The sequence below is a fragment of the Propithecus coquereli genome, unplaced genomic scaffold (genome assembly GCF_000956105.1).
Source record: "Propithecus coquereli isolate 6110/MARCELLA unplaced genomic scaffold, Pcoq_1.0 Scaffold88, whole genome shotgun sequence".
Lineage (NCBI taxonomy): Eukaryota > Metazoa > Chordata > Mammalia > Primates > Indriidae > Propithecus > Propithecus coquereli.
This window is the reverse complement of record NW_012155062.1, coordinates 263,910-285,767: the sequence shown is the minus strand read 5'-3', so window position 1 is coordinate 285,767 and position 21,858 is coordinate 263,910. Positions and strand designations below refer to the sequence as shown.

Here is a 21,858-nt window from a genome sequence, read left to right as displayed (position 1 = left end):
ACTTCCTGATTTAAGAACTAACCTTTTAAATTAGTTCAAGATTAAAACACAGTAAAATTTTAGAAATCAAAACATTCTTGAAATAGAAAGATTTTGGTAATAGATCAATAATTAAAAAGAGGTTACTTTATCAAAAGTTGAAAAATGTGGTTTATAGATATTTTCTGCAGGGCTGAGGCTGGCAAAGTTAGAGAAAATCCGGAATGAATAAAACATAAAAATTGTTAACCAGAAAAGACCATAACACACAAATATTGATTCAAAATAATCATTTGGTATTCAAAATAATCATTTGGTAGAAGCACAATTTGCCTTGGGTAATTTCAGGCCCTTTTTGTGTAGCCATTTCTTCCATTAGTGGCTCAGTGATATTTTTTTAACAATTTCCTTAAAAGTGTGTTCCTATGTTCTTTTTATCTTTTTTTCTATGTAGCAATTATTTTTATTTTTTCTCCCCAGAAATATGTGGAATTTAACAAGGGATAGAGTTAATCCAGAGAATAGAATGCAGTATCAGGTGTCAGAAAGCAGGTAAGATATTTTGTGAGGGAATGTGGATTTGCTGGTCATTCTTTCAGGAAGTGTGAAGTAGGGCCTGAGGTTTTATCCTACTTGCAATCTAAAAAGTTTTTTTGCCACAGTTTTATAGATGACAGCAGAGGACATGAGATGTCTAGGTCAGAGACAAAGAGTTTTATTACTCATTGCACATGAACTTCATGATCACATTGAGCATGAGGTTCATAATCCCATTGGTTCTCCTTGCCCTCCAAGTTCCACAGGGGTAATGCAGAGTCAGGCCCACATGGACATAATCTGCACACAGGGATTTATGTCACAAGTGAAGAAATATAAGATTAGGAAACCTCCAATCTTATAAAGAGGGCTCTAAGCAAACCTACCAAAACTTTGCCCTAGAGGGAAACATTATCATTATTATTCTTATCAGAAAACAAATTCCTTAAGAAGAGTGGGATAATATCTTTTTCCAGAATTGTCTTCTATACATACATCTTTGAAAAGATAGTGTGGAACAAAAGCTGTCAATGGCTTTTCATAAGATTTGTAGAAATGCAAAAGACGCATGGAGAATTATCTCCCAATCCCCTCTCCCTTTTTAAATACATCATTTACTCATTTGCTCATTCAGTTATTCAACAAATTGTTTTGGTTGCTTTTTGGAATGGTAGTGGGCACCTACATGCCTTCAAGTAGTTCACAGTCTAAATATAAATAGGGAGATATTTACTTACCAGACTAGAAGGCCGTGACTGGCTCTTCCATTTTCATATTGGAAATGAATATTGACATGGTTTGTAAAATTTTCAGAAAAAATTTCTTTGGAAAAGAAGACAATTTGCTACTTTATCTTACTATCCAACTGCCTCCCTCCCCTCCAATTTTGTGGAACCATCTAAACTTTCATTAAGGATTCTTTGGTGATGACTTGAACTATTCATAGTATATTTTCTCCAAAAGGAATACAACACCATGAGAATAGGGTAGAAAATTGGCTAAAGGGTATTTGTACTACTGGCCACCCATCTGAAAGGATATAATAGGAAATCATTTTTTTAACCACAAACAAGAATAATTAAAAATTGATTCAAAGACTTAAATGTAAAAAATAATATCTCCTTGCAAACAAATCTAGGAGACTACATGTAAATGTGAAGATGGCCTTTTTAAATTAAGAATAAAAAAACTCTGAATCTATGAAAGAGAAGATAGACATATTTAATCCTATAAAATAATAAAAAGTATACCATAAAGAAAATAGACAGATGCTTCATTTGAAAAGGCAGATTTTTTGTGCAGTTGGTAACACATAAAAGAAAACTTTAAGAAATTGACAGGGAAATGACAAACAACTGGGTAGAAAAATACGTACCGTACAGCAAAGCATATTCATATGTCCCCCATACACAAAAAATATTGTTTGAAATCATTAGAAGTTATTGAAATGCAAAATAAGTAAAATAAGATTCTATAATACTGCTAATTGGGATATGAAGAAAAGGTAATTTTCATATAAGGCTGATGGAAATACACATTGTTTTATCATATTTCAGGGAAAAATGGGTGACAGCTATTAAAAATTCTTATATTTTTTTATCTAGAAATACCATTCTTGGGACCTTGTCTCATAGGAATAAAAACATCAGTATTTAAGGAGATGTATTAGTGTATATGTACATTCATATTTAAGATAACATTTTCACGTTGACAAAAGTATTGAAAACCAAAGTGAGTGTTCCTAATGCAGGATAGTTGAGTAAATTATGGAACTAGCAATGTAGGAAATTATACCATTAAAAAAAATTAATTAGAGCCATATATTTAAAGTAAAAGGATTTGAAGAGTTGTTTCTCATGAGAAAAGCACAGTGGAGGAAAGGATATATACTTTATTTTCCTAAAATAAACAATCATAAAACTACGTATTCTGTTTATTGTTGCATGATCATGGAGAAAAATATGAACAGCTACAAAACAGATTTTAACATGATTTGCCCTGCAGGGGTATGGGATGTGATATGGGGAAGAAAGAAAGTGATAAAAAATGAAAAATGGAAAGCAAACAAAAATGGAGAAGAAAAACAAAAGCTGCCATTAAAAAAGGCATATAAGGTGTAATCACACTTATTCAGAAATAGAAAATTTTTTGCATATATGCATGAAAATATTAGACAATATTTAGAAAATAGAAAAATGGAAAAGGAATAGTATTCAGTTATATATTTTATGTTTTCTCATTGACTGCAATAAACTTCTGTGTTTCTGATAGAATTAAATTTCATGAACAGTAACAATTTTCCCTGGGGGTGTTGCCAGGATGACTTTATGCTATTTTTATTGTTCTTTCTAATTAGATATTTCAATTCCTTATTATAAAATACTGTATCCAATTTTTAACAAACAATAATATAGAAATGCTTAACTTTTTAAAAAATGTATAAATTTTTTGGGATGAAGAATTCATAAGTTAAAGAAATATTGGGACAGAAATAAAAGTGACGAGCATTTTTAGTGAATAACACTTTATACGCTGGCATTAACATCACTTTGGCCAAAATGGCTTTCTCTCTTACAACTTTATAGCATTTAGTAGCTCACCCTTTTATACAGCCTTGTCCCCTGAACTCCAGACCCCTTACACCTCCATTTAGCTATCTAGTGGGCACACAAACCAAACACGTTTATATCAGAGCAAACCTACTCTAGGCTTCCCATCTTAGTAGATGCCCTTTGTTTATCCAGCAGCTTAAGTGGAAAAAAAATTGAAGTAATTCTTCATTCATCTTTTTTTGTAATACAATTCACATTTTAGATATCAAAATCCTATTGGTTCCACCTTTAAAATGTTCAAAATCCAGCCACTTCAAATTTCCGCTGCAATGGAAAATACCTTCTCTGGCCTGAGCTATATTAGAAGCATTTCCTCTTACCTAGCGTCCTTGCTCCCATCCCTGTTGTGCTACAATATATTTGCCATAAAGTAATCAGGATTATTGTATTTAAATGTAAGATAAGGTATGTCACTTTTCTGCTTAAAGCCACCGGAACTACATTGTCCATTATGTTGCCATTAGTCACATGTGACTATGTAATTTTAAATTTTAATTAATCCACATTAAAAATTCAGTTAATCAGTTGCACTAGTCACATTTTATGGATAGTGGCTACCTTTTGGGACACTACAGCTATTTCTGTCAGCCCAGAAAGTTCTACCGGATGAAGCTGACCCAGGGCCTATTCATTTCACTCTGAGCAAAATCCAAGTACTATCATCGATCATCCCTTCTTGGACCTCGTCTCACACAGCTTTGCCTTACTCGCTGTGCTCCAGGTACACTTTCCTTGCCCTGGAACACACAACCACGCTATGCCACATTGCCTCAAAGCCTTTGCACTTAATGTCCTTCCGCCAAGAATATTTTGTTAGTTAATGTAATGTATATGCAACTACTATAACAGGAACTCCATAGTGGCTTAAAAAATAGAAATTTATTTCACCTTCATGAAATGTATTACAGTGTCACACATACATGTATATATTATATGTGTCATTACCATTACGGGAGTGGCACAGGGGAGATAGGAGGTCCTGGTGAAGAGAGTTCTTTGTTTAGAGAACTCATTAGGCCTCAGGCTGGAGGACACTCTCTGCCACCTGCAAGCTTGCCCTTGGGTCAGTATCTACTCAAGGGATGGAGGTAAAAATAAAGTGAAAAGTTTTCAGGAGGTTTGTTTGGGCCAGATCTGGATGTGCTGCTCACTGCTTCTACCTGCATTTCGTCTCTGTTTAAACGTCTGCTCTCTGTAGAGACTTTCACTGATGACTGTCTAAGAGGGCACATTCCCACTCATCTCATCCCGTCCCTTGCCTGCTTTAAGGTTTCAAATAGCCCTTATCATTAGCTGGTATATGTACATTTATTTTTTTATCTCCTTTCTCTACCCACTAGAATGTAAGCTCTACGAAGGCAGGTTTTTATTGTCTTACTCACTTTTCTATCCACTGTCCACAGAACAATGCCTGGCTCACAGTGAGACCTCAACAGATACACACTAAATAAGCAAATAAAGGCCTTAACTTACTCTCTTTCTGTTTTTCTTCACAAAAATGATCGAGCACTATTTATGCCACACTACTAGTAGTTCATAGAGAAACCATAATGTGTGATGAATGAGCAATGATTAAGCGTAGGTATGCAGGTGACAAAGGAGGAATGTTTAGCCCAGTTGTATATATCACTGTGTAGGAATTTAAAAATGGAAAAAACAAAGGAGTGAAGGTAAAAAAACCTGGAGAGAGGAGACGTTGTTGGAGGAGAGGGAGGGAAAAAGAAGCAAGAAAAGGCACAACCTGGTGATGCTGTGAAGCCTTAGCCTGGTGCCTCTGAAGAACTAAGTCCTATTGCCGGTAGCATCGTGAGACAAAGTCCTGTTCTAACCTGGTGTGGGATGCAGGGCGTGATGGTATCACCATCCTCGGAGATGCGCAGGGTATCGGAGTGGAACATTTAAAGACAGCTACTATTCTACAGTATTAGCTTTTCAGTGGGCGAAGGCAGGGAACTTCAACAGAAGGCGAGGATGGAATAGGAAGATACAGCAGCCAGGGATGCTTTGTGGCGCATACTAGGGCAAGAGATGTATTGTGTCACATACACAAGACAAGGATATTGAGGGACATGGACATGTGAGACAGGATTGCAGTCATGGCTACAACTGGACGAGGACAAATACTTGCTTAGGCAATGTATGGATTAACTAATTTTCTCAGCATATATTACTACTATTATTACTGTGTGACAATCACTGTGGAAACAGCTGTGAATGAGACCAAGTCACAGCCCTTATGAAGTTTACCTTGTGGTGGGAGCCTGACAATAAACTAGTACTTTCTCCCCAGAATATGATTTTAGGCAATGGTAGTTTCTGTGATGGAAAGCAAATAGACAGTGACAGAGAAACGGGCTGTTTTATATTGGGTGGTGAGGGAAGCCCTCCTTAGTAAGGTGACATTTGAGTGCAGATTTGAATAAATTGAGAAGCCAAGCAGTGCAATGATCTAGGTAAAGAAGGCTCCATACAGAGTGATTCGCGAGTTCAAATGATTCTTTACATTCTGGTTTTATTGTCAGGTCAGGATTCTATTTGGGAAAGTGGAAAAAGTAGCCAGTTGTGAGACACCTGGATTTCCCTTGCTTTGTCATCTAATGCAGAAGACAATGCGTGGAGTGACTGATACTGCTGCTTTTCATTGCTCTTTCAGATTTCATGTGCATTCTCATGTTCTTCTTTTTTATGAAACGCCAAACACACACTTCCTTACTGGCATGGCTTCCTTACTGAGAGGATTTCCCAAGGCCTCCCACTCTGTTCCCATCACCCGCTGAGCATTCCTTTTTCACAAATGTCCTCTCATTACAATGCAATGGTCTAATGACTTACATGTTCTCTCCACTCTTCCCCACTCCCAATACCACCAAGACTGTGATCTCCCTTAGGGTAGATGGTGTCCCCTACTGATGTTTAATATTTCCTTTATTTTGAATACAGGCACATACACAATAGAATAAGAATATGTTTAACAGAAATGAAGGTATTTTTATACCATATTCTAATTGTCAGAGATATCACAAAATATCATTTGAGCTCATTAGTGTTTTGAAATTGTGGTAGTTATTAGACTTATCTATACAGTTATTAATGTATTAAAAATAAACAAAAACCCTACTATATTATAAATTTTATTTTTATATCTTGACAATTATACTTCAAAATAGTTTCTTTTGTTATCCTATGTATTTTACTTTATGTACTAACATTATTTTGAGATAGAATCCATAGGTTTCATCAGACCACCAAAGACATCCATGGTGCAAAAATATAAATATTTCTTTTATAGCCCAATTAATTGATATGAATCATGACTTGGGTAAATCAGTGCTAATCTTTTCTTTTCCCTCACAGTATTCTCTAGGTGACCTTGTCAGTTTTCCTGGAATGGTGTTAGTTACCACCAAATTCTGATGACTCTGTTACCAGGTCAGACCACTTCTCTCAGTGGGAACTTAGGTATTTTGCTGTTTGTTTTACAGCTTCATCTGATGTCCCGGAGTCATCTTAAACTTCATATATCCATGATTGAATTTCTTATCCTCCCCTCCCAAATCTGTTCCTGCCCAGTCTTACCCATTGAGCAACATTCAGCCTATTGCTCAAGCTAGAAATCTAGTAGTCACCTTTGGTTTCTCTCTTTCTGTTGCCCAGATATCAAATCCCTGAGAAGACCCTGTGAGTTCTACTCTCAGCTTGAATGTGCCCACTTCTTTCCATCTCCACTGCTCTCAATCTAATCCAAGCCACCATCAGACTTTTTGTTATTGTCACAACTTATAATGTGTTCTTCACATACCAGGCAGAGTAATCTCTTGAAACACAAAATCGATCATGTCATTCCCTTCTCAAAACCCTTCTGTAGACTTTCCATTGAGTTTAAATAAGGTCAAAATCTCTGTTGTACTCTGAGTAATTCATTCCCTGCCTATGTACCTCATTGGTTGTATTCCTCCCTTTAATTGCTATACCTCATTAATGCTGGATTTCTTACAATTTGCACCTATTTTTCCTCTCTCCTTTCTCCAACTTTCCCTCTGCCCCAGGAGACCTCTGTAGACTATATCATTTTTTTTTTAATTTTTTTTTTCCTTTTGGCTCATTGGATTAACTGATAGGGTGCCTTAGCAGGAGATCTGAGGGAGAGGATATTTCTTCCCTGGCTTCCTCCCTGTGTGGTCATCTCTGTCTGACTCTATCCATTGGAAGGTCAAGTCCTCTCCAGGTGGCCTGATCTATTAGTACATGTCTCCCCTCTTCTGAGTTCTGATAACCACTGCCCAACCTCATCCTCTGGCTGAGGGGTGGTAATAGCTCCATTATTATTAGACCCAGGATGCTGTGTTTCTTGCTCACAACTTTACAAATAATTCCTTCATTAATTTCTCCTCTAATTAGCCTAATTCGAATGTGCCACTTGTTCCTGCTGAGACCATAGCTCTCTTAATTTACTCTATTTCAAGGCATTTCTGCATCTTGTTCTTTTCCCACATTTTTCACATAGTTGGCACCAGTTTGTTCTTTAAATTTCAGTTGAAATGTCTTCTTCTGAGATCTTCTCCTTAATCAACCTAGATACAGTACAGTGGTATCCCTACTATAGTCCTCCTCCCTCCCCCTCCCCCTCTCCCCTGCCCAACATCCAATAGATGTTAAAGAAATGCTATTTTAATTGCTAAAAAAATTGATCACTATTGATAAAGTACTTTGGTTTTCTTCATTTACCATTTGGAATAATTTTTGGAAAAAGGAAGACAGAGAAGAGAGAGCTATCACTATGGGTTGTGAAACATTTCAAGAGAAAAATATCGAGCCAATTATTGAGTTCAGAAGTATTTTTTTTAAGATGTGGAACTTAAAAATGTCGTCAGAAGAACAATCATTTCTTTCCACATAACTCAGTGCTGATAATTCTAAAAGTTCCCCTTTCTAGTTAGTCAGTTACTTTTCCTTACATTTGGCTTCTAAATCTCTTTATACTTCATTATCTTCAACTCTTTCTCTATTGAACAGATCGTCTAAATGACTATTGTAGTATTTTCACATTGGCTCTCCATTTCTTTCCCCTGCTCCCAAAATAAATACCTCCCAAAACTCCGTTCTATGTGGGATATATGATGGATAATCTTTCTTATTATAGACAGGCAAACAGAATTTTGTTCTTTGAACTCTCTTTATCCCTGTCTATCTTGTTCAGTTCTCAGTAGCTACACCTGTGCCTAATGAACCTCATTTTCAGAAAGCATATTGAGAGATGATTATGCTTCTGTATGTGTTTTCTATTCATAAGACTGTCAGCGTCAGTGTGACTTTTTCCACTTATGATAATCCTGCTTATAGTAAGTTAGGTTTAGGTGATTAACTGAATAATATAGCTTCTCGATTTGAATAAAGGTAAACTGGGGACATCACTTATTGAAAGAGCAGCAGAAGCCTTCTGGTGCAAGGCACATGACTTGTCCATTTAACTTTAAGTTATTATGCCTGTAATGAAGCATCTGCAATTTGGGGGCAGGAAAGTGAATGATCTATTATGTCACAGAATCATCACTGGGGAAGCTGCTTAGAAAAATTTTATTTGAAGGGTGAAATCTTGATTAAAGTGAGTAGTATGGAATAGAAGTATACATCTTTTCATATTTCTAGGGGCTCCTAGCATGGAATTAATTTATTATCCTAGAGTAGAAAGTTGCTGAGAATTCACTATGCATAGAAGTCATTATTTTCTTTCTCATATCTTCAAATAAATCTATTATAAATCATGGGTGGATTATAAAATTGCCATCTGGGCATAGTTTCCCCAAAAGCAAAGAGTTCTGTAAGTGTGCTATTCAAATTGTTCCAAAGTTATTTTGTTGTGGAACAACAGCCTTTTGATGAAAGCAGATAGTGCTGCCTGAATTCTGGCAGCAGGGTGAATCATCCAGATATTAGGACTCCTTCCATCTCAAACTCTGTGTTCATTAATTATTCATCCTTTAATTCCATAGCCATAGGAATGCTGGTCAGTCCTTCTTCCAGTTTTCCTAATGAATCAACCCATGCAGCTGTCACTATGAGTGACAATGCATATTTTAATAAGAATTTCACGATGGGGATGGATAAGGAGGTATGTATCACATACTCCTTGGTAAACTACCAAGAAAAGCATGTAGCTCTTTTCTGCTAGGTAATCTCTGAGTTTTTACCTCTTTCCTTCTCTCATGCAGTGCCCATTTTGGCTCACCTCTGTCTTTTCTTTAAGATTTTCTCTCTAACATCTTGAAATCCTTTTCTTGTTCATAAATCTCTGTTCCAACTCATAGCCCCACTTCTGTTTCTCTAATTTACTTTACAGTACTCAGCCAAACTGAGGGTCTTCCCACCCACAGAAGACATACTCCCCAAAATGGGAGCTACATACAGAAACCCAAAAATTATTTTCAAATAACGTTTATTTAATATTAAGGTAATATTACTGTTATGTATCACATGATACATACTTTGACCCTCAGAAATTTGTTTTTGAGGATTTTGATAACTAACCTGAAATATAAGTTCATGGTTTTATATGCCGGGCAGCATCAGTGGTTGAACGTACATGGGACTATAGCTATGTGTCTCTATATAGCAATGATTTAGAAAGTAACACCAATGAGCCTTGCAAAATCAATTAATATTTGACATTAACTTACCCTAACTTTGCTTTCTGCTTATTTTAACACTTGAGATTCAAGTGTAAGGGAAAACTCCAAGTTTCATTTAAGATACTTGTTATTATATGAGTGAACTGGAATGGATCAAAAACAATCATAGACCATTATTAACTTATAAGTACAAGGTAATAACTAAGGACATTGTGAAAATTATCAGGAAGAGTTAGGCTCACACCTGGTAATGTTATCCCACTGGCACCAGCAGTTTGCCAAATGAATGCTTATCTGCTACGGCGTAGTACTCTGTGCAGACAATTTAGCTGAGAAGGGTTGGCCCTCTATTTTGTTTAAGTAATGATGCCTTAGCAGAGACGGAGTTAAAAATTTTTTAGGGGAATAATTATTACGTAAACTTTGGTAATATTATTTCTATTTAAAACATAGGTTCCTATGGTATGATTTTATTCAAAGAAAGGAATTACTTTGATTTATAGAAAATGGCTACAGAATGACAATTGCTTTTGAAGTCACTTGCTAATATAGCACATTCTCAGTACTGGGATACTGGCTATCTGAATTCCCTTTCGATACTTTTTTCTCTATGTTGTTATATAAGCAGTGATACGGGTTTTCAGTCAAGCCAATAAAGTGAGCTCATCTTGATAATATATAAATTATATTGCTATTCTCAGTTATTCTGTTGTTTAAAAATGTAAAGGTGTTATTTGTATCTCAATGAACTCCAAATTCCTCTCTTATTCCTTTTTATTTTGCTTATTTTCTGTTCTTTCTCTTTCTCTCTCTGTTCATTAGCATGTATGTTAGTGATGATTTAAGCTAAGGTTCTGTAACAACGACACTCCAAAATACAGTGGCTCAAAAAAGACAGAAATTTATTTTCTCACACAAATCAAACAATCCCAGAGTTAATGGTCTAGGGTTTTGCAAGAAGCTTCTTTATTAGAGATATATCCTAAAAATTCTATTTACAAGGAAAGAAAGAAAAGCCATTATGTAGATACTTGGCCATTTAAGCCTTAAAAGACAGAGGTTAGAGGAAAAATGGAAAGTTTGATATTTTCTGAGCTCATTTCTAAGGCTGTTTTAATATTAGTCTTCTATATAATTTTTAACATATAGAACATATCATTTTTATATTTTAAGCACAATATAACTTATTGCATTATTATATTTTATACTTTTAATTTTTCGCTTTGTATGAGGATTGTGGGACCTTTTGCTATTGGACATGATTTTGATAAACATTTAAAAATTATAGCAAAGTTTTCTATTCAAACATTCAATTGTTAAAAACAAAAAAAAAATCAAATGCCTAAGGTAGACATTCAAATTGGTAGGTGGTTGTAGGAGATGCATAGATAATATTAATAAAATGATGGCAAGTGAGGATAGAAAGTAAAATGAGATGACAACAGTTGAATTATCATTTAGTATTTAACAATACTTTTTACTTGAACATCTCAATTGTAAATTATCTTTTTATTTGTAAGTCTTGACTCTGTATAATCTGTTATTTCCTCAGTGCATTACAAATTATTTTGTGACCTCTAATTTCTTTCCTTCTGTGCTATGCCCTCTGAAAACAAAAGTAGTTACTAGTCTTACTGACAGTCAGTGTCAAAAAGTCAGCTCAACATCCTCCTGTCCTATAGACCCAGGATTCTATTCTATTCTTCTTGTTGACAAGGTCACTTGGGAAATAAGGTTACCCTTTTCAATAGAGTGTAAGAAATATGGAGATGCTTCATGGGAGTAGAATATTTTAGGAACTACTAAATGTAAATTCAGAGTGAAAAATACATTTTGACTTTTTTTATATCGACTCATGAACTTGAGTATGTGTAAGAAACTACCAACTCAAGGGTATCAATCCACTGGTTCTGTGGTGTCACATCTAAGCAGTGTGTTATTTTCTGGAGCTTGATTTTCTTTTGATGAAGCCGAGAATGTTCTCGTTAGATAAAACTCAGGGCTGACAGCTCTAACATCTGTGAAGCAGTAAGAAAAAATGAAAGCAGCAGGTTTTGGGTGACAGAATGTTTGAGGATGAGGGGCTGAAGTCGCAGCTCACTGCAATGCACAGCTGGATCTGTGACACCACATGCAGGTTTTTGTGCGTCAGCCTCGTGTTCAGATGTGAGCAGCTCTCTGTGTGTCTGCGCTCAATATGGCGTTGCAAAGTGCTCCATGTGGAATTTCTGAATATCATAACAAATTGGTATCTTTTGTAACACGAATTGATTGAAGATTTTTTGATTCTTTAAAGAAAGTACCAGCTGCTGTGCTCTTTTATAACTGTGCAAAAACAATTAGGCTTTGTTCTTGTATTTATTGGAAAAAAGCTGGTAATATGGCAGTCTGTGTTTCTCTTTGCTAGTGGTTTAGAAATAGGATGAAGGGGCAATCACTAAGTGTTTTATTAGAGTTGAAAGAAATATCTATGCCTAACAACCTTTCTTTTTAAAGGGGGAATTTCATAAAATTAATACTACCAAAATGAAATACTCTAAATCCATCTAGAATTAAAATAGGTAGCTATTATATTGAGTTTAATACATTTGCATCATGGAATCCTTTATTCAGCCCTAAGAGCAACCATAAAATTATCCTCAATAAAACAGCATGTTGTACCCACTCTGATGTTTAACCACCAAAGATGCTTGTGAAGAACCATCCTCAGAACATGTAATAGTAATTACTTCATAAGTTTTTCTAGTGGAAAAGTTATCAACCTATGGCCTCTGTTAACTTGGGAACTCCTGAAATTGTGTGTATGATTTTATATATAAATATGTATATTTTAAAGAGAGAAAAATCAAAGTTTTCATGAGATTGTCAAAGAAGTCCTTGATCTCCTTAAAATATTAATAATTATTGCAGTTGTAAAGCTAAGTAACGATTTCCTTTGGGGGCTGTTAGGGTCTACATATTATGAATATTATTTTGAGAGAAAACTACCACACTGCTCAGCACATAATAGATGTTCAATAAATGTTAGCTAAATTCTCAATGGCAGGGCTATGGAAAAGGTTGCCAAAAATTGCTATAGAGAGGCAGAAATACCAATACTTGGGAAAGAAGTGAAAGTTTGAATAGATGAAGAGAGACAGAAAGCAAAAAGGTGTGTCTGTTGAAGGGATTGATAATTTCCTCAAGTATCCCTCTGTGGAACCAAGGCAAAATGCATGCTGGAACCTATGGCAATGTGGAACCTATGGCATGCTCAGGATAGCCTGGACCTCAGGACAAAGGGGATGGGAGAATATTATTAGTAGCGATTATTGTTATAGATTGATGATACATTTTAAATAACAAATGTGACCGCAAATGGAATTAAAACAATTCTTCTTAATAATTTTTAAATCTTACCTTTTTCCAATTCCGAAACTTGATACTTAATCAAATATATCACTTATTGTGTATCAGTGGATTTATATTTTTCCAAATTAAGATTTAAAGTTGTGATTATAGACTTTTTTAGAAAGAGGCTAGATTGCTACCTCACTGATTGTCATGAAAAAATGTCTTGGAAGTATAGTAGAAAAAAAAGGTGGATTTCCAATAAATAGCGTAGGATGGATTGTATATTCACATGGAAAAAGTATCTTTATTTCTATCTTATACCACACACAGAAATCAATTCCAGATGGATTGCCATCTAAACACAAAAGTGAGCTATTAAATATTAAAGACACACACATAAGAGAACATCTTCATGATCCTTTGTAGGCAAATATTTCTTTAATTGTACACAAAAATGTGTCCACTACAGAAATGAAAATTTATAAATTGATTTGCAGTGAAGTTGAAGAACCTCTATGCATCAAAAGACAGCATTAAGGGAGTAAAGGAGTTTAGGAAATGCCACCCCAAAATATGCCACTTTGGTATCCTGATTACTTTGAACTGAGGGCACTTAGGGGACCAAGGATGCAGGAAGAGTCTTTCTCTGGGCTCCCCTTATCTGCCTAGGGACAGATCCTCCAAAAGAAATTCAATTTTCATCAGTCCCCTCCCCAGGGGTTTCATCATCTTGGGAAGATCCACTCATATCACAGGAGAGGAGAATGGAAGTTGACACAACACTCAGACTAACCGTCACAGACTGTCACCTGTTCTTCTAAGTGTTCATTCATCTTTCCTTCAAATCATTTACTCTCCCCTAAGTTGCTTACATCCTCCTCCCCTATGAAGAGGCTATATAAGCTTTTAGATCTCACTGGGTTTTGGAGTATTCACTTTTCTTTCCTGTGATGCCCATGTGCATGTTATATGCATATAATGCATATTATAATTTGTATACCTTTTCTTCTGTTAATCTACCAGTTGTCAATTTACTTCATAGACTTAGTTATCAAACCCTCAGAGGGTGGAGGGAAAATATTCCCTCTCCTACAGGAGTAAAAAGGCTGCCCCCAGAGTGGGAGAAGATATTTATAATACATTTCTCTACAAAACACTTATACCCATAATTTATAAAGAACTCTTATAAAGTTTTTAAAAAAGAGTGACCCAGTAAAATAATAAGCAAAATACTTGAACAAAAAAAAATACATATAACCAAGTTACATATAAAAATGTATTCTAATTCAGTTATTTAGGAAATGCCAATTAAACCACAATGTTCTTAACTGAAGAAATGATAAGGTTCATACATTTGGAAAAGAGAGCTTGATTTCTCAAAAAGGATTACAGCCTGTAGGTGGACATTCCAAAAGGCTGGGAAGCAGAGCTTCTGGCCAGAAGCCAGAAACATGTGCTTTGAGGGAGGGACAATGGGAACAGGAATTTATGCTGGGCAGGGTGGCCAAATATACGTATTTAACAATCTATAGGAAGATTCATGAATATTTATAAAAGAAGAAACATGCGCATGCACAATTGAGCTTTAGGACCCTTTCTGGGGTCCATGTTGAGAAAATGGTGGCCCTCTGATGTCATAAGGTGAAACAGAGGACATGAAAACCCTCTCTGCATGTGCTCGGTAGACTGGTTAAAACCACTCCGTGGTTGGTGGTCTCTTATTATGAAAGAATGCTGGTTAGTTATGATGTCAAAACTGCAAATAGGAAGGAGTAGATCAAGAGAATCGTTTCTGTATAGTCTTTAGGAAAAAAGCCTGATGGCCCTTAGCAAAGGACGGGGTATAATGAGGTGTGTCTGACCTCTCATTCCGTCATGGCTGGAAACTCAGTTTTAAGATTTCTCTGGCATCCACTTGGCCAAGAGTGTGTCTGTTCAGTCAGTGAGAGGTGGGAGGGGGACTTAGGATTTCATTTTAGTTCACAATGTCATACCACTACATGTCTAACAGAATAACTAAAATGAAACACAGACAATACCAAGTGTAATGAGCACGTGAAGCAACTGGAACACCCGCATACTGTTGAGAGTGAAAATTGGTACAACTAATTTGTAAAACTGATGTTATTGAGTAAATTTGTACATATACATACACCATGGCCCAGAATTTCTACTCCTAGGCAAATATCCAGCAGAAATGCATACTTATTTTCACCAAAAGCTATACAGAAATATTCCTCATAGCACAATTTTTAATAGTATAAATCTACCCAATTTGGGTAGCTTCAAGCTACCCAAATGTTCATCAACAGTGTAATGGGTAAATAACATATGGTATACTCACAAAATGAGATACTGTTATGCAGAGTGAGAGTGAATGATCTACAAAAACATGCAATAATATGACAGAATCTTATAAATATAACGATGAAAGAAGTCAGACACAAAAAAGTATATACTATATATTTTATTTATATAAAGTACTAATACAACAAATTACTCTATGGTGGTAGAAGTCAGAACAGTGGTGACCTTTGAGGTAGTGCTTGGAAAGGGAACATGAAAGCATCGTCTAGTGTGCTGGTAATGGAGTGTTTCTTGATTTGAGTATTGGTAACATGAATGCATGCAATTTGTGAAAATTTACAGACCTTTATACCACGTATACTTTTAAAGCATGCATATTATAGTTCAATAAAAGGTAATAAATAAAGACTTTCCGGAACAAAGCTAATATTTTAAAAATCCTTTAAGAATATAAATTCCTTGCCAGTTTCCAATACTTTACTATTAGTGAAGGACTACAGTATTGGGCAAAGTATAAATGTGTTTTATTATGACCTTCCTTTGCACAGTGATAAGAGACCATAATATATCAGAAGAGAAGTTTCCTAGGAAAGACTTCTGTAATGATGTGTATTTCTGAAAACATATTATTTGCTGAAATAAACACTTCAACTGCTCTGAGGATTTGGAGAAACTGTTCATTAAACTGCAAACAGAATGACACAAGAATTCACTGAACAGAAAATAAATAGCCTGCTATGTAGCTTTTCTCTCTCAGATAGATAACTTGGAGATTAATGAGATAAGATTGGTGAAAATTGCTCTGTTCTTCCTAACCCAAACCAAATATAAACAAACTAATTGAAAAACATATCATGTCTGATGTGTTCCAAAAACACTTTTTTTTTATTTCTAGGAAGAAAGTAAGTTTATATTCTTCTTCAAAATGTGTACTACATTGGGCACACAGAAAAACTACCTGGTGATGGGGTGAGTGGGAGTAGTTATCCAGAGATGAATTGCTGGTTTTATTAATGGAACAACTTGCTAACAACTTCTAGGAAGTGAGCAATCAATGTGATTCTGAAGCCTTTTCTCAGAAATGTCTTTCTCCAGGTACTTTTTCACTTGGATGTTTTTGTTTCTGTGGTTCTTTCTGCTTGAAATGACCACTGTGTTTATGCCTAAATTACTTTATCCAGAACCTTCTGGGTAAACTTGAGTTAATATCTTGCTTTCTATTTGCTTGCATGTTAATTGATGAGGTTTAGGCCACTAAAGTAAAAAAAAAAAAAAAGAGGGAACATAATGAAAACCCCTGTATATCTCTCTGTGTGACTGCAGTTCGGACCTACCTGGATAATCCAGAATAAACTCTTCCTCAGGATCCTTAATCACATCTGCGGAGGCCCTTTTTTAAATAAGATAACATCCATAGGTTCCAGGCATTAGGATGTGGACGTATCTTTTCAGGTCACTATTCAGTACACTAGTTAACGTTTTTCTTTTTTAATGTAGCATCAAACTTACAAGCCAAATGGAAAAGTCATGATTCTTTGGACTTTTATTATAACTAAACTTTTCACAATATTAAATGGTTAGGAATAGTCGATCACAGGACAGTAGACTTGAAGGTAAAGCCTAATTTGCCCATTTGATAGATGAGGAAGTTGCTGGCTAGAGCTGCTTGGTCAACAGCCCAGCACCTCTGTTGGCCTTTTTACTTCATCGAATCTAGCAATCAAGATATTACATACTGCTGCAATTGGTTTAAATATTAATAACTCATTTTTGAAAACTGCTCAATTAAGTTTCCTTTTAAAAATTTTGTTAATGAAACTAACTTATATCTTCTATTTTTATGATTAAGATACCATGATAATAAGAAATAGCAGTAATATTTAAATACAAAAGTATAAGTTCTATTATGTTATGTGTGTAGAATAATGAATACAATTGTAAATGAAATTGTAGCACAGCACAATGGAATGTGCTCTCTGTAATGGAAAATACACTAAGCAAAGCTTTTGAAAGTGCTTCTGGGTTTGTCATTTCTCATCTGGAGTTTTCTTATCCATTCAAGCATTTGCAGTGTAACTTCAAAGATGCCATTGCTTAGAAGAAGAAATGAAGAAATACTTCGTTTTTGTTTTTACCTACACGTAAGGTCTATTACTAGCCCACTAGGAATACTAATATGAAAAGCAGCGATGAGAATGGCATTGCTCAGAGAAACCATAAATATCTGAACAGAGCATACATTTTTATAATATTAGATTATGCCACTTATTTTCAAAATTATAGGAATGCACAGCTCTACATAAAAGTACATGTGATTGTCTTTTCTATTCATGAAGAACTTCTTTTGAAATCGAAGATTAAGAAAATGAAAGTCTGAGTGATCCTTGTCTTGTGAGCCCATGGGAAGATACTTATATCTACAAGATAAAAACAGGGAATCCAATTAGAAAAATAGGGAGAAAATATTGTACTAGGGAGGGGGAAAGAGAGAGAGAGAAAAAGAGAAACATTTATAAAATTAGGATCTCAGGGAAAGAAAGTTGTTTAAAGAATTTTAATGAACCCATAAATAATCTATATATATTTTAATGTTTATTGCCAAAAGAGTAGTTTGTATGATCCTTTTGTAAATAAATCTAATTTGACTGAGTTAAAGATAACTTAATATGTTGAATTTTGTTGTAGATTTGGGACTATTGTTTGTCCTTCCCACCCCATCTTTAACAAACACTCTGAAAAACTTGAGATGACAGAAGTAGATAGGTCTTCTAGTTAAACACTGTTATTAACACTGTAGATATTATGAAAACAACCACTGAAAAAAACAATCACATGCCTTCCAAGCTGGCAAGACCTCATATAACCTGTCTGAACTGACATTTTTCAGACAGAATATGTTAATTTGATGTGGTTTGGAGATAAATCAGCTAAGTATATCTAGAAAAAAGAAGTCACTGAGACAAAGGTTTATAGCATTCACCTTAGCAGTGTCCAAGAAAAAGACTTGGGCCACAACCTTGAATATTTTCAGTTTATTGTTTAGTAGGTTTACAAATTTACCTATACTGAGAGAGGCATAGAAAATATATCATCTTTAAAAAAAATAACTGGTTGGCTTTTCCTCATGAAACTTTATATTGCTGCATAGTATTAATATATATATGGGGATGGCAACCAAAGATTTGACTTCAAACTGGTAATTCAGTCTAATGCAATCATGAAAGGACCTTTTAGATAATTATGAATAATTGCTCAGTCTTAGAATTCTACCCTCTTCCCCTTTCCTTTTCAAGTGGATCATATGGGGAAAGAGTATGATATGTGTCCTCTTGGTGATGAAAGGCAGAAAGGGTTTTCAGATTTATATGGCATCTGGAATCCTGCTGATCTCTGATGGATGTAGCTGTTCTGGGTTACTGCCTGACTGATGGCAACTAGTCACTTTCTATGATGTGTCAAGGCATTTCCCAGGTCTTTCTCAGCTGACCTTGCCAGCTCCCTAATGTACTCTGTTAGCTTTTTAGCTTTTCCTTTGGGATTTTCCTTTGTTTTGCTATGGGGGACTCCCTAGGATAGGTCCATAGACTCTCAACTCAGCTATCTTCCATGTACCCACAAAACGTGGGAACATCCAGGCTTCTGTGCAACATGCAATATGGAACCCAAAGAAGGAGTGGTCTTTGTCTCTGTTTATTTCACGCTGTTTATTGTGATAGGGCTGCTTCTAGGTTTTCTTGGGAGTAGTCTAAAAGATAATTGACTTTTATGATCCCAAATTTCCCTCAAACTTTCTAATTAAGTCCCCTGTTGGGGATTTTGTTTATGGAAAAGGAATCAGGGCATGTGTCTGAGTACCTGTTTCTGTTAGGACTGAAAATCTACCACCTTCTGCTTGCTATTTGGCCAGCATCTCTCTAAAAGAAAGTTCCTCCATGAAAGCTTGCATACTAATTCCAAATGACAGATAAAGAAATTTATGACATTATTTTCTTCTAACAGAGCTGGGCTTTCAAGCCTATAGTCTTATTGCAGAGAAAAGTGGATTATCTCTTTTTTCTCTTTATATTCTTGCTGTGCTAAGCTGTTAATCCTTTCTCTGACCCCATTTAGGTGGACAGAGGCTTTAGGCTGACTAGAGGGAATGTCACATGGACAGAGATGTAAAAGAGAAAAGCACATTGAAACAATATAAACAGTATTAACCCCCTTATAATTGCTCAGAGCATCCCAAATGAGACAATTTCAGTAGGCTATTGGAGGGTCAGGAGTGATTGGTGACATTTATCATAAATTTCAGAGATAAACAAGGGTGAGGAGGAATACCTGTCACATATTTTCTATCCTTGATATAGTTTGTGTATAATTTCAGGATAAGTTTCATTTCTTCTGATAACTTTAAGGAGTGTGATATTCCTGTTTTAAGAAATATTTTTTAAAGCTGAAAGTTTTCCTAGGCGTGCAGTTGGGTTGAGTTTTCACAGTATGTCTCATCCTGTCTGTGTGGGAGTTGAGGTGATAGGACACCATTTTTATGTCATGTTTTTCTTTTCTTTTTTTTAACATTAACTCCCTTATATTATTCGAGATCATAAACACAATTTCACAAACATGACTTTCAGCATGAGTTACCCAATTTAGTGTCTGTATGACTCTGTCTCTGTACTTCCTTGAATCAATTTTTAGTCTGTGCTTCTTCCATATGGCACTCTATCTACTACCTCCTTCAAAGGTAATCAGGTTGCGATGGACTGAGAGATATATGTAAGGCTGGTGGTGGACACCCCTCCCCTCCCTAAATAAAAAAAAGAGAAGCCCACGAGACCCGCCCTAATACTGCAACAAAGAACTCTCCCCTCTGTGCGCCAAAACTTCACGCCAAAAATAAACCCCATCCCCCAACTCTAAAACCTTTATAAGCCGGCTCAAAATTTCTGGGTGGCGCGACTTCTCTGGCCCCTTCTCTCGGGACCAGTGAACCTCGCCTGGGAGCGCTCTTTTTCCCCTTCCCCCGATAAAGCCTCGTTGCTTGCCCTTTTCACTTTGCTCGTCTTTCTTTCTCCGGCGCTGACCATCCAAAAACCTTAAATTTGGTGCCGTAACCAGGGAAGGGTGTTTGGGCTGCGCCGGCCTGTTCCGGGGCCTTGGCTGCGCCACCCCTCCCGCAGACTCTCGCATTCTGGACCGGGACCTCCGCCGTCAAGTATCTTTTACATTTGGCCTTCGGGTCCCCGATTGACACCTTGGCCTGGATGAGTCACCCTGTGTTATCTCAACCCGAATCCCCCACTGGGAGTCTCTGTTCACCCCCATACTGTTCCGGTCCGTTAAACCATGGGCCCACGTCAGAGGCTTTCCCGTTCCAGGTGTTGAGGCTATTCGGGGACACCTGAATTCCTCTCACCCCTTTCCGTTCCGGTGCACTAGTCTCAGAGGAGACGCCCCCCAGACTTCTGTTGCCTCCATAGTCAGGGAACTGTTCTTGTGTTTCCCCCATTCGGGTTGGGGTGACATGGGTAGCCAATCTTCTAAAATTCCTCACGAGACATCCCTAGGGGGTCTACTGGCCAATTTAAAGGCCCTGGGATTAAACATCTAGCCCAAGTGCCTCATTTTTTACTGTGATACTGCCTGGCCGATATATAAATTGGACAATGACTCTCAATGGCCTGAAAATGGGACTTTCAATTTCAATGTCTTACAAGACCTTGACAATTTTTGTCACAGAAACAGCAAATGGTCAGAGATCCCATATTTCCAAGCCTCTTTCTGTTCTCGCTCCTGTTATCTCTATTTTTTTTTTTCTCTCTCTCTCCCTGACACCGTCCTCTCATCACCTGGCACTGTCTCTTCCTGTCTTTCCAGATGCCTCCTCAGCTCTCTGTGTTTCCCTTAACTCCTTGAGGCCTCCCATACATGGCCCCCCGCCTTATCCAGGCTATCTGCGCCCTCCAGGCTTTCTTCTACTTGCGCTGCCGCCCCTCCCTCTGTCAGACCTGTAATCCTGCATAGGTCCTCCTGGCTCACAACTCTCCTCTCTCTCCAGATCCCTCCCCACCACCACTCTTAGACCTCTCTCCAGCAGCCTCCACCTCTGTCCCGGCATCAGGGCCACATCCTGTCAGATGCCACGCAGGGTCAGCGGGGGTATAGCGTGGTGGCTCCAGCAGCTCTGGGGCCGCTGCAGGTGCAGGGCAGGATGTACACGCTGCTGTTGGGCTTGTACAAGTACATGTTCCAGAAAGACGAATACTACATCCTGATCCTCAGCCTTCTCAGATTCCCCAGACTCTCTCAGCCACCCTCCCGTTAGAACCCTGCCTTACTCTGGTCACTCTCCGCCTGAGCCCTCTGCCCAACCCACCGCTCCATCCCCCCAGTCACCCCCGCGGTATCCTATCAGCCATCACTCCTGCTCTCACACAGTTCCCTCTGATCGTCCTCTCATCTGCCTGCTGCGTAAAGTG

At 36.9% G+C, this 21,858-nt stretch overlaps 1 pseudogene; it reads right to left on the bottom strand.

The window, feature by feature from the left end:
• LOC105826301 overlaps window positions 1-20,569 on the bottom strand; it is a 59,799-nt pseudogene extending 39,230 nt beyond the window's left edge.
• Window positions 20,570-21,858: the final 1,289 nt, after the last annotated feature.